General features: G+C 39.1%; 1 protein-coding gene across 1 annotated transcript in view; it reads left to right on the top strand.

Annotated features, from left to right (window-relative positions):
* Positions 1–10882, top strand: part of LOC149167806 (protein SEEDLING PLASTID DEVELOPMENT 1-like) — a 365756-nt gene that overhangs the window by 43582 nt on the left and 311292 nt on the right.

Here is a 10882-nt window from a genome sequence, read left to right as displayed (position 1 = left end):
CCTTGCTTTTTGTCAGAAGATTACCTCTTCACAAATATTGTGTCAAACCAACCCCACATTTCATGGAAAACCTTTCTCACTCCACTCAGGATCATTACTTTCCAAAGGGATTTTACTGATAGGTCCTATGGGAACTGGCCGATCCTATTTGGTCAAAAGTCTAGCAGCAGACTCATATGTTCCTTTAATAAGAATATCTCTGAAGAAGCTCTGGTATGGTGAGTATTTAGATTACCCTACTGAACGTATTCCTACTGAGTTTGATCCTTTTGTGAAAGACAAAATGGAAGATTTCCATATTACCTTAGAATTGGCGAAAAGCATGTCTCCTTGCATAATATGGATTCCAAACATTCATGAACTGAATTTAAATGACGCAACTAACTATTTATTTGGTTTTGGCTTCACTGATTTGTTCCTTAGTGTATTAATGAACAATCTCTTTAGATTTAGAGATGGTGAAAAAGATTCTATGAGAAATATTCTTGTTATTGCTTCGACTCATATCCCCCAAAGAGTGGATCCAGCTCTAATAGCTCCAAATCGATTAGATAGATCGATCAATATTCGAATGCTTGTTATCCCACAACGACAAAGGGAATTTCCTATTCTTTTATGTAGCAAAGGATTATACTCGGGAAAATTTCCCGATGAATTTGGATCTATAACCATAGATTATGCTGCACGAGATCTAGCAGCACTGGCCGATGAAGCCTTAATACTTAGTATTACCCAAAATAAATCAGTTATAGACACTAATACAATTCGATCCGCTATTTATAGGCAAATTTTTCATTTACAATCTATGGATAATCAGGTTGGATCCAGTCAAAATGACGAAATAATTATCTACAAAGTATAGGTGGTGGACAACCTGTAAATAAAGGAACAAGTAGAAACAATGGGAAAGAGTAGGAGAGGGAGGAGAAAAATACAAAAAAATTGTCAAAAAAATAAGGGAGTTTGGGGTTTGAACTTACCTCTTTAGCTCTTGTAGATGAAGCCTTCCAAGCTCTTGCTCCACGCTCCTCCTCCTTCTCCTAGCTCCTCCTCCTTCACTCCTCCAAGCTCTCCTCTCTTCTCCTCTCCTTTCCTCTCTTCTCTTCTCCTCTCCTCTCTTCTCTTTTCCAACTCTCATAAACTCAAAGTGAGAAAATGAGGAATGAATGGGGGCTTTATTCTTTTCATTCCTCACCTTAACCTCACTCTAACCTCACCCTAACCCACCCCCTTTATGCTAAGTTAACATAAATTAAAAAAAAAATAAAAAAAAAAATGTTTTTTTGCCTTGCGCGCGGCCTCTTTCCCGAAGCGTACGGAAGCGTACGCTTCCTCCTCTGAAGCGCCGTATGAAGCGTGCTTCGGAGGCCTGGAAGCGGCGCTTCTGTACTGCGCTTCCAAATTTCCAGGAAGCGGCAAAAAATGCCGAAGCGCCGGCCAAGCTTCCTAGGTGCTTCCGTACGAGATACGCTTCGGGGCTTGGAACCGCGCGGGGGGGGGGGGGGGGGGGGCGCTTCGTGCAACATTGGTGTGAGACCGGAGGGTTAGAGGGTCAAGTTCCAGTCAGCAAATTTATCAGCTGGAAGGGTGACACAGCTCCTAGAAGCTGTGACGCAGTGACTGCGTGAGCCCACGCAAAGACTGCGCAGAGGCAGCTTGGGGCTAGCCATCTAGAGCTTGGATCAGATTTGGATCACCAACAGCAGTGTGAGAATATTTCTCAGTACCTCTTTACCAATTTATTCTCTGTATCAGATTGCTTATTTGGGCATCTAAGTATTTGTACTAAGAAACTATTGCATAATAATTAAAACCCTCAGCGGCTGCACTGATTTTCCCACATTGGGTTTTTCCGGGGACGTTTGTCCAAAAACAATGGTGTATTTGTGTGTGTGTTTATTTCTCTCTTGTGCAGTATTTTTTTTTTCTGCAATATTTTATGTTGTGAAGGCTGCAGTAGATTTTATTTCTATGTTTACCGTGTAATGCTGTAAATATCTTGATTCAGAAATTAACAAATAGGAGAAATTTAATCAGTTGCTACATTAGGGAATCGGGTCACCGATTTTTCACAGAAAGTGAAGGGGTTGATGTATTCAACACACTCAACCATATGTGGCTCTTGATAAAAGAAAAATGGTTTTCCATCAGTTGTAGGTATGGTGTCATAGGATAGATCCATTTACAAATGCCCACCAACATAGGTCGATCATTTTCTTGATAAGAGCATGCCCCTGGCATTAGGAACATCTATGACTACAATATCCATCAACATGGCTATGTGTCTATGAGCAATCGAAGCAATCTTAACATCTTTGATTAAACCAAGAACATGAATGGACTTTGTTTCCAAGCCACACACATTTTTGTAAGGTCTAGTAATCTGTAGCTCCAATTGATTCATAAGTCTTCAAGGCATAACAATTGTATAGGCTCTGGAGTAGAGCATACAATTGTGCATTATTAAGTCATTAATCACTAGCGATAATAGAAAAGGTGCATGCCTACCATTCTTTTGGTCATAATACATGTTTTGTAATATCGCACGAGGGTCCTCCGGTGCCTTATCTAGCTTGAGGATTTTCCAAACTTGACCTTTTGGAGGTTCAAGCTTTGCAAGCTCCAAGAGTGGGACAAGCACATTCACCTTAGTCAGGACACTTCCCAAATCTACATTTAACAATACCCCATTACTGGCATTAGAGGGAGCAATCTTCAGAATGTTCTTACTAGCAGGAAAAGTGTTGGAAAATATGGAGACTTGTAAATTATAACTTATTTTCCTTATCTTGATAATTACTTGTGATATTAGTTGGTCTTTTATTACTTCTTTAAATTTGTTCATCAATCAATTACCAAACACAATGAACATCACAAAGAGACGAAGTACACAAGATGTAGGCTCTAAACCACGGCAAAACCCCTCCAAGGGGAAAACCCAAAAAATGCTTCTCTTCCTCTTTAAGTGTTGCTTACAAAAGAGGCTTCCAAGACCCAAAGGCCCAAGCCAATAAACCCTCCAAGCCCCAAGCCAGCCCCCAGCAAGATCTTCCTTGAGACAACTTCCAAAACTTCGATACAGCTACAATGCCATTGCAATTTCGCCCCCCTGCAACTGTGACAAAATTTCGACCTTTTGCAACTAGCAGATTCTCAAACTCTAGCAAGACAAGAGAAAAGTTTCCTTGAAAGAATTTCGACTTCTGCACTTCTTCTTTGTCCTCCCAACTACTCTTCTTCTCTTTTGCTATTGCAGATCGAGCTAGCTTGGGATATGTGTCCAAATGAGTCAACTTGCACTTCTTTATATAGCCTTTCTTGAGGGTCGCTTCCCTCCTTTTAGGCCGACTTGGTCTTAGGCTTATCCATGGCTTTTTCTTGATAAAATAAATATTTTCCTTCATTACAATGAATCCAAATGGGACTATGACACATGACCAATATTCTTCTTTATCCTAGAAAGACCTAGAAGGCCTAAAAGCACGAAGAACATGCTTTTGACTCAAACTTGAGTATGAAACCCATACTCCAAAAAAAAAATATAATTTTTTTTCTTTCATTTTCTTTCTCTATAAAGAATATACAATGTCACGATTACAGTTACATCATAATGAAGACCGAACTTAGCTACAATTTTCAACACTCCTTAACTAGGGAGGTATTCATGGTGCAAGGAATCTCAATCTTGAAGCATTCTCATAAGAAGAGTCAGATTGATAAGTCATCTTTGTCAAGCATCTTTTTATCATAACTAACACTGTCCCTGAAGGCCTTAACTGGACAAACTCATCTTTAATTATGAGCATTATGTTGGGAGGCTTTACGTGAGTTTCCACACTACCTCTCAAGGCACATACCCCATCCAGATGTCTACAAGGTATGTCCTTTTAGGACTATTCTTATCTTGGATTCCCAAACCTGGATCCTCAAAGAATATCAGTCCTCTTTGACTACTCTTATCTTGGATGCCCTACCTCATCCTCAAAGAGCATCGGTCAACAACTTCTTTCCCTGGATTCTACAATCCATAAGAAGTTCCAATCTAGATGCTTATCCAATCCTCCAAACTCCATTCTTTCTTTATGGCCTTCACTAAGACTTATGGTTGTTAGTCCTAGTCTAGTGCCTGACCCATAAAGACAAGAACTATCTAATATCACTCCCTCTCAATTAGGGAGGAGATATCCACCAAACCAAGCTTACCTCTTAGGTACTCAAGCTTCTTGTTTGGTAATGCTTTAGTCAAAATATTTGCTACATGTTCATCTGTAGGTAGATAGTGCAGCTCCACGACCCCATCTCGTACCAAGCTTCTGATGTAGTGGTACTTGTTGTTTATATGCTTTGTCTTAGCATGAAACACCGGGTCTTCCATCAATCTTATGCAACTCTGATTATCACAATGTATCCATGTAGGGCTAAGTGGTCCTTCAAACAAGTCTGATAGTAACTTCTTGAGCCAAACTGCTTCCTGACAGACCTCGCTTGTAGCAACATATTCAGCTTCAGCACTACTCAAAGCAACTATATCTTGCTTTCTGCTCATCCATGAGACCATGGAAGATCCTAGGTTGAAGCATCCACCTGTTGTGCTTTTTCTGTCTGTCTCACTGCCACCCCAATCTGAATTTGTATATCCTACGAGTTGGACTTCATTACCAGTGTACTAGAGGCAGTGATATATAGTCCCACGTAAATATCTTAGGATATGCTTGGCTGCAATCCAATGATCATGTTTTGGCTCCATCTGAAACTGACTTAGGACATTTACTACAAAACAAATGTTCAGTCTAGTATTTACTAGATACATCAAGGACCCAATCAATTGTCTGTAGCAAGTAGGATCCACCGGACTAGATTTTGAACTCCTCAACTTCTTTAAATTGGTAATCATAAGAGTCATCATAGGCTTGCAATCCATCATGCCATACTTTTGAAGCATCTTGATCACATACTTACCTTGACCAAGATATATCTCTACTGGCTTTTGCCATACCTCAGTCTCAAATAATAATGCATGATCCCGAGATCCTTCATATCAAATTTTGCTGCTAATTGCTTCTTGCATTCCTATATCGGATGCTCTACACCTGTAGGCTGTAACTAGTAGATCATCCACATACAATAGTATGATAACTTGTTCATCCTGGACCACCTTGATATATAGGTTAGGATCTGCAGTACTCTTGGTAAAGTCAAGTCTTAATAGATATGCATCCATCCTATCATACCAAGCCCTAGGTGTTTGCTTTAAGCCATTTAGAGATTTCTTCAATCTACAGACATGAGTCTCCCTCTGATTTATTTCAAATCCTTGAGGTTGCTCAATGTAAACCTCCTCATCAATGGTCTCATTCAGGAAAGTTTTCTTGACATCCATTTGATGGATGTTCCATCCCATAGTAGCAACTAACGAAACAAGCAATCTTATTGTTGTATACCTAGCTGTGGGAGCAAAGATTTCCTCATAATCAATTCTTTCCTTCTGCGAGAAGCCTCTTGCTACAAACCTTGCTTTGTATTTTTCTATGATCTCATCTGCAACATTATTTATCTTGTAAATCCACTTTGAAGTGACGATAGATTTGTCACTTGGCCTAGGGACAATCTCCCAGACATCATTCTTCATTATGGACTAGTATTCTTCCTGCATAGCATTCCTCCATTCTTGATGTTTAGTTGCATCTTCATAGGAGGAAGGTTCTGCTTCAATAAGCCTTGTCATGTATGCAACATATCTTGAATACCTCTTTGGTATCTTACTTTTCCTGGATGCCCTTGAAGATGTATGTTCTTCTTTCTCTTGAAGAGTAGTTTTTAGCCAAATAGACCTCTTCCAATTTTCTGGAACAATTACTTGTTGTATAGGCTCACAAGGACCTTCAACATCTTCTTGAGCAGGTCTTGGTTCTTGACCATCATTATCCCTAGAGATATCCTCAAAGATAGGTATCTCTTCTTCATCAGAGTCAACCGAAACATCCCTTGATTTCTTGTAAGCTATGCTCTCATCAAAGATGACATCCCTGCTCACTTCAATTCGACGATCCTCCTTGATATAGATTCTATATGTTTTTGATGAAGCACTATATCCCACAAAGATGCCCTTTAGATTGGTAGGATCTAGCTTCTTCCTCTTATCCTTTGGTATATGAATATACACAGGACACCCAAATATCCCAAGATGATCCACAGTTGGCTTCTTTCCTGTAAAGGCTTCTACTGGAGTTATGTTGTTAAGAATCCTGTGAGGACTTTGACTATGTAAGTGGATAATTGTCATTACATGCCTCTCCCCGTAGGAATTAATGGAGATCTTGATCATGTAGCATAGCCCTGCGGCCTGCCACATTCTTCAATAGTATGGTTTTTCCTTTTTGCCACACCATTCTGTTCAGGATTATAGGAAACAATGAGCTCCCTCTTGATTCCTGCTTCCTTGCAAAAAGATATTAACTCTTTGGAGGTGTGTTCTCCACCATTGTCTGAACTTAGAATTTTGATCTTTCTCTCGGTTAGGTTTTCCACTTCATTCTTGAACTCCTAAAACTTTCCGAATACCTCATCCTTGTTTTTGAGAAGGTATAACCAAGTCTTCTTTGAATAATCATCAATGAAGGTTACATAACACTGATGCCCACCAAGAGACTTTACAGCGATAGGTCCACATATTGAAGAAAGTGTAACTAGGTTCGGTCTTCATAATGACATGATCTTTGTAAATGATGTAATAAAAGGAAATAAATTATTTTTGTATGCCTTGCTACATGGGTTTCATGAGCAAGAAGTGTCACTAGGTAAAAGACTTCTTCTTGATGTCTTTAGGATTTTATTTATATGTCAAAGAGTCATGTCATGTGTAAAGAAGCTCTTCATGAGCCTATGGAAATGTATACAAGTGTGTAGCAGCCCTCCAGGACCAAGAACAATCCTCCGAAAGCAAGCACAAGAAGTCTGCAAGTAAAACAATAAGGAGATCTTCACGTCGGCTCCAAAATGAATTAAAATACATAGTTAAATGTCATGTCGGCTTGGATAAAAGACATGACGGTTCATGGATTCACGTCGGCTCAATATAGGAGCACAAACCACTATAAATACCCGTCTAGGGTCAGCGCAAATAAAATAAGGAGAACTCGCAATTTCCTCTCTGAAATTTCGCATGAAAGAAGGAGCAGATCCGCATTGCCTTAGGGCAATTGTTGTAGGGTCTGTCTGCACCTTGGATGGGTATAAGGGCAGACAAACTAGGTCTCGGATGAAGTAAAGAGGGAGGCAAGTCCCTGCAACTCGCACTACAGGAGAATGTATCTTCGACCTGTCTCCTAAGCAGTCTAAACATATGTATCACGGTGATCCTACAACAGCATACCAACTCGGAGTTCATTCCAGAACGCAGTCACCTATGGATGGATCAGCCTCGGCATATACTATCTCAGTTATGAACATTATCTCGGCATAATCATGTTGGAGAGAATTTCGGTGATAACTATGTCTACTGCAATGACAAAGATGATCAGTCTCAGAATCATGACAAGTGAAAGAGGATTACAGTCTCGGTGAGCAGTAACCATTACAGTCTCGGCATCAATAAAAGGGTAAGGATCTAGAACATTATCACAATCTCGATGGATGTATTTATATGATGATAAAAGGCTCACAGTCTCGGCATAAGTGATCCCTCAGTTATCATTACAGTCTCGACATATATATCATGAAATACTCTCTTGGCATATGATCTTAAGGTACAATGATGATTCTAGTGCTTATGGAAGTATGATGAAACAATCATCATGATGATTGTCATAATGAAGCTCTCAGTGCATCAATGAAAGCATAGAATAAAGATCACAGTGAAGATCTCAATAGATCTCATTGATATGGTGAAGAAGCAGCAGTGAAGATCTCAGTGATGCAGCAGTGATGATTTCAATGGCACAACAATCATGATGATCTCAGCAGTAAACAGAGAAGAGGATTGATGTCTTGGTCTTGGAGTGGCAGAAAGTGTCAAGGGTCATGGTCTTGGTATTCGTCAATTGGAATCTCTATAAGAAGAATTTTGTGCGGGTTTTCCTCTCCAAGAGGGAGAGGTTTTGGCCCTGGCAGAAAGCCAAATATTTTGTGTTCTTGTCTCTTTTGTTTTTGATAGCAGTTTGATGAAGTAAACACACACACTAATAATGTAAAGAAGATCAAGCTAAGATAAACTGTAAAAACACTTCACAAATTGTTATCATGCTAAGAAGAATCACCTTAATTCTGAATGCCCTAGATTCTTCAACATTGTATCAGAGCAAGGTTCAGCAGTCAAAGAAAGGGCAGAAAAGAGACATGCAAGAATCAAGATTCAAGCATCAAAGCAAGCTCAAGGATGGCAAGATCTACATTAAAGAATCATATTGATCGAACCCTAGATCAAGGAAACAATTTACAACAACAGTCCACAACAGCAAGGGTTTTGGATGTCAATAGTCTTCAGATCTCAGGGTACATGACAACAATTTTGGTGCCTCCCACAGTTTCATCTACAACATCTCAGTGATAGTCACTATCTCAGATTGAATCCTTCTCTATAAAGAACACAGTCTTAAGATATCAGATTCTCAGAACTTGATTCAAAGGCATATATAGGAGTGTATATGGATAGTACTCAAATCAGAAGTTGTACTATCTAATGGATCACTATACATCATGGCAAGCAACTTCAATTCAATGCTGCATACTTCAAGGTTTCTTATGTAGCCCAATTATATCAGCAGTTTGTTGGATATATAAGCTCGAAGACAAAGAAGGCAATCTTCCTATCAAGAATCTCAATCGGAGGAAGCTTCAAAACATCTGCTCCAACTACTGTCAACATGATCAAGGTGAAGACTTCATCTTCACAATCAAGTAAGTACCTTTTCATTCTATAATCAAGTTTGGTTCTATGACTTCATGATTGCAAGAAAACCTATATGTTGGATGGGTCATCAAGGTTCTTGCAAGGAATAAGAAGGATTGTCATAATCCTTATAGAGAAGAGAAGTCAGTGAACACATCAAGGTCTCCTTTGAATTCATGAGAACTCTTAAGGTTCTCTCTTTCCTATGAAGTAAGAAAGGAGACATAAGAGGGATACATGAAATGCTAGAAGATATACTCTCTGAAATGTAGCAAAGAAGGTATCAAAGAATGAAGAAATATCTTCATGAGATCTCAGATCCGGGAAAAATGATGAGAAAATAATCATCATTGATATTGATATTGATAAGCAAGGTAACAAATGTCCATGAACAAGAAGGTTACCTCAATCAACAGTTTGTGGTCTCTATGCTAGATAGAGAAAGACAAGTTGAAAGGACTCAAATAAGTGCAAAGGAAAGGTTGACAAGATAGTACTATGGAAAGATTATGGAGAGGAGCTCATATCCCCTGAAGGATGGAGGAAGTTGAAGAAAAGGACTAGGGAAAGAGGGAGTAATAGATCTCCATCATGAATGAGATGGTGTCCCTCTCAATAAGGGTCCTATCATAAGTCTTTGCAGATATGACCATGATAAGAAGATGCATCGTGGTATCATGGAAACAAGAGCTTGTATGGGAATCATGATGGACATAGCTCTTGGGTGAGTGGTTCACCTTCCCCTATGGAGTATGTAAACATACACATAGGGTGAGTGGTTCACCTTCCCCTATGGAGTACGCTATATGAGAATAGGGTGAGTGGTTCACCTTCCCTTGTGGATACCCCAACATACATCCTACCCTTGCAGTCTGGGACTCTTGGGAAGTACCTCTCATCTGGCCAATGAGTTGGGAAAAGTGGTTAGGGTTAATTAGTACTACTGACGGACGTGTCAGGTACTACTGTATTCCCTATGACTAGGATGCATGATGTTCAACAACTTGATCACTAAAGGATCAAGCCTGGTAGGGGTTCTATCCCTAGACATGAGGACTTGCCTCTGTCATTTTGGCGAGGATGGCAAGGTCTTGTGACCCACCCTCTTTCAATCCTTTCTTAGTGGACTATGATATCAATCTTCAGTAGAGATGAGACAAGTTGCAGAGATGGCACATGATGGACATGGTGGCATAGTAGTGAATGGATGTTAACAGGTGGAATTCCTCCCTAGTTGAGAGGGAGTGTTAAAGAGTGCAACTAGGGGCTAATTCCCCTTCCTAGAAGCCTGTTATGAATAATATATATATATATATATATATATATAAAATATAATATAATATAAATAACTATAAATAACAATAATCATAAATTATGAATAATTAACTAATAATTAGTGTTGAAGGGTCATGTCTCCAAGGACATGACCATTCGTGAATGGGTACCTACCTAGGTATATAATTGGGACCCTCAGTTGTAATGAAATTATCTCATATCTTCTTGTATGTATTGTTGTCAGTTGATGTTCTATCTACAATTGCTGTGATGATAAGACATTGAAGTAACTGTTGCAAGCATAGAACATACCATAAAATTTAACAGTACTAGACTCATTTAAATTACGACTTATTGATCATCTATTGATAGTTTCACGTTTCACCTTGTAAATTGAATCAAAGAGTTTTTACTATTAAGTCTGAATATGGCACTAAGGACACGTTAGTTTGCTAAAATGGTTATGGGAAAATTTTATCAATATCTTTGGGACAGACTTCTGCACTGACATAAAGAACACTCTATAGAACAAATTTAGAAAGAGTTCAAACTCATACTGATATATCATGAACAATTGGGGAGTGGACATGTAAGCTCTCTCACATTAAGATAGTAGAATCGGAGCTGAGAGGATCATCTGCTTCTTTGTTATTAATGAACATCCAAACTTTTTCTCAGTTGACATTTTAAGAGAAATGGTTGTGAGAGGTGAGCCCTTTA

Source organism: Pinus tabuliformis, chromosome 5_1 (genome assembly GCF_031772625.1).
Source record: "Pinus tabuliformis cultivar Carrire ecotype Pingquan chromosome 5_1, CPIR1, whole genome shotgun sequence".
NCBI classification, from domain to species: Eukaryota; Viridiplantae; Streptophyta; class Pinopsida; order Pinales; family Pinaceae; genus Pinus; species Pinus tabuliformis.
The sequence above is the reverse complement of the archived record's forward strand: the minus strand, read 5'-3'. Positions and strand labels throughout refer to the sequence as shown.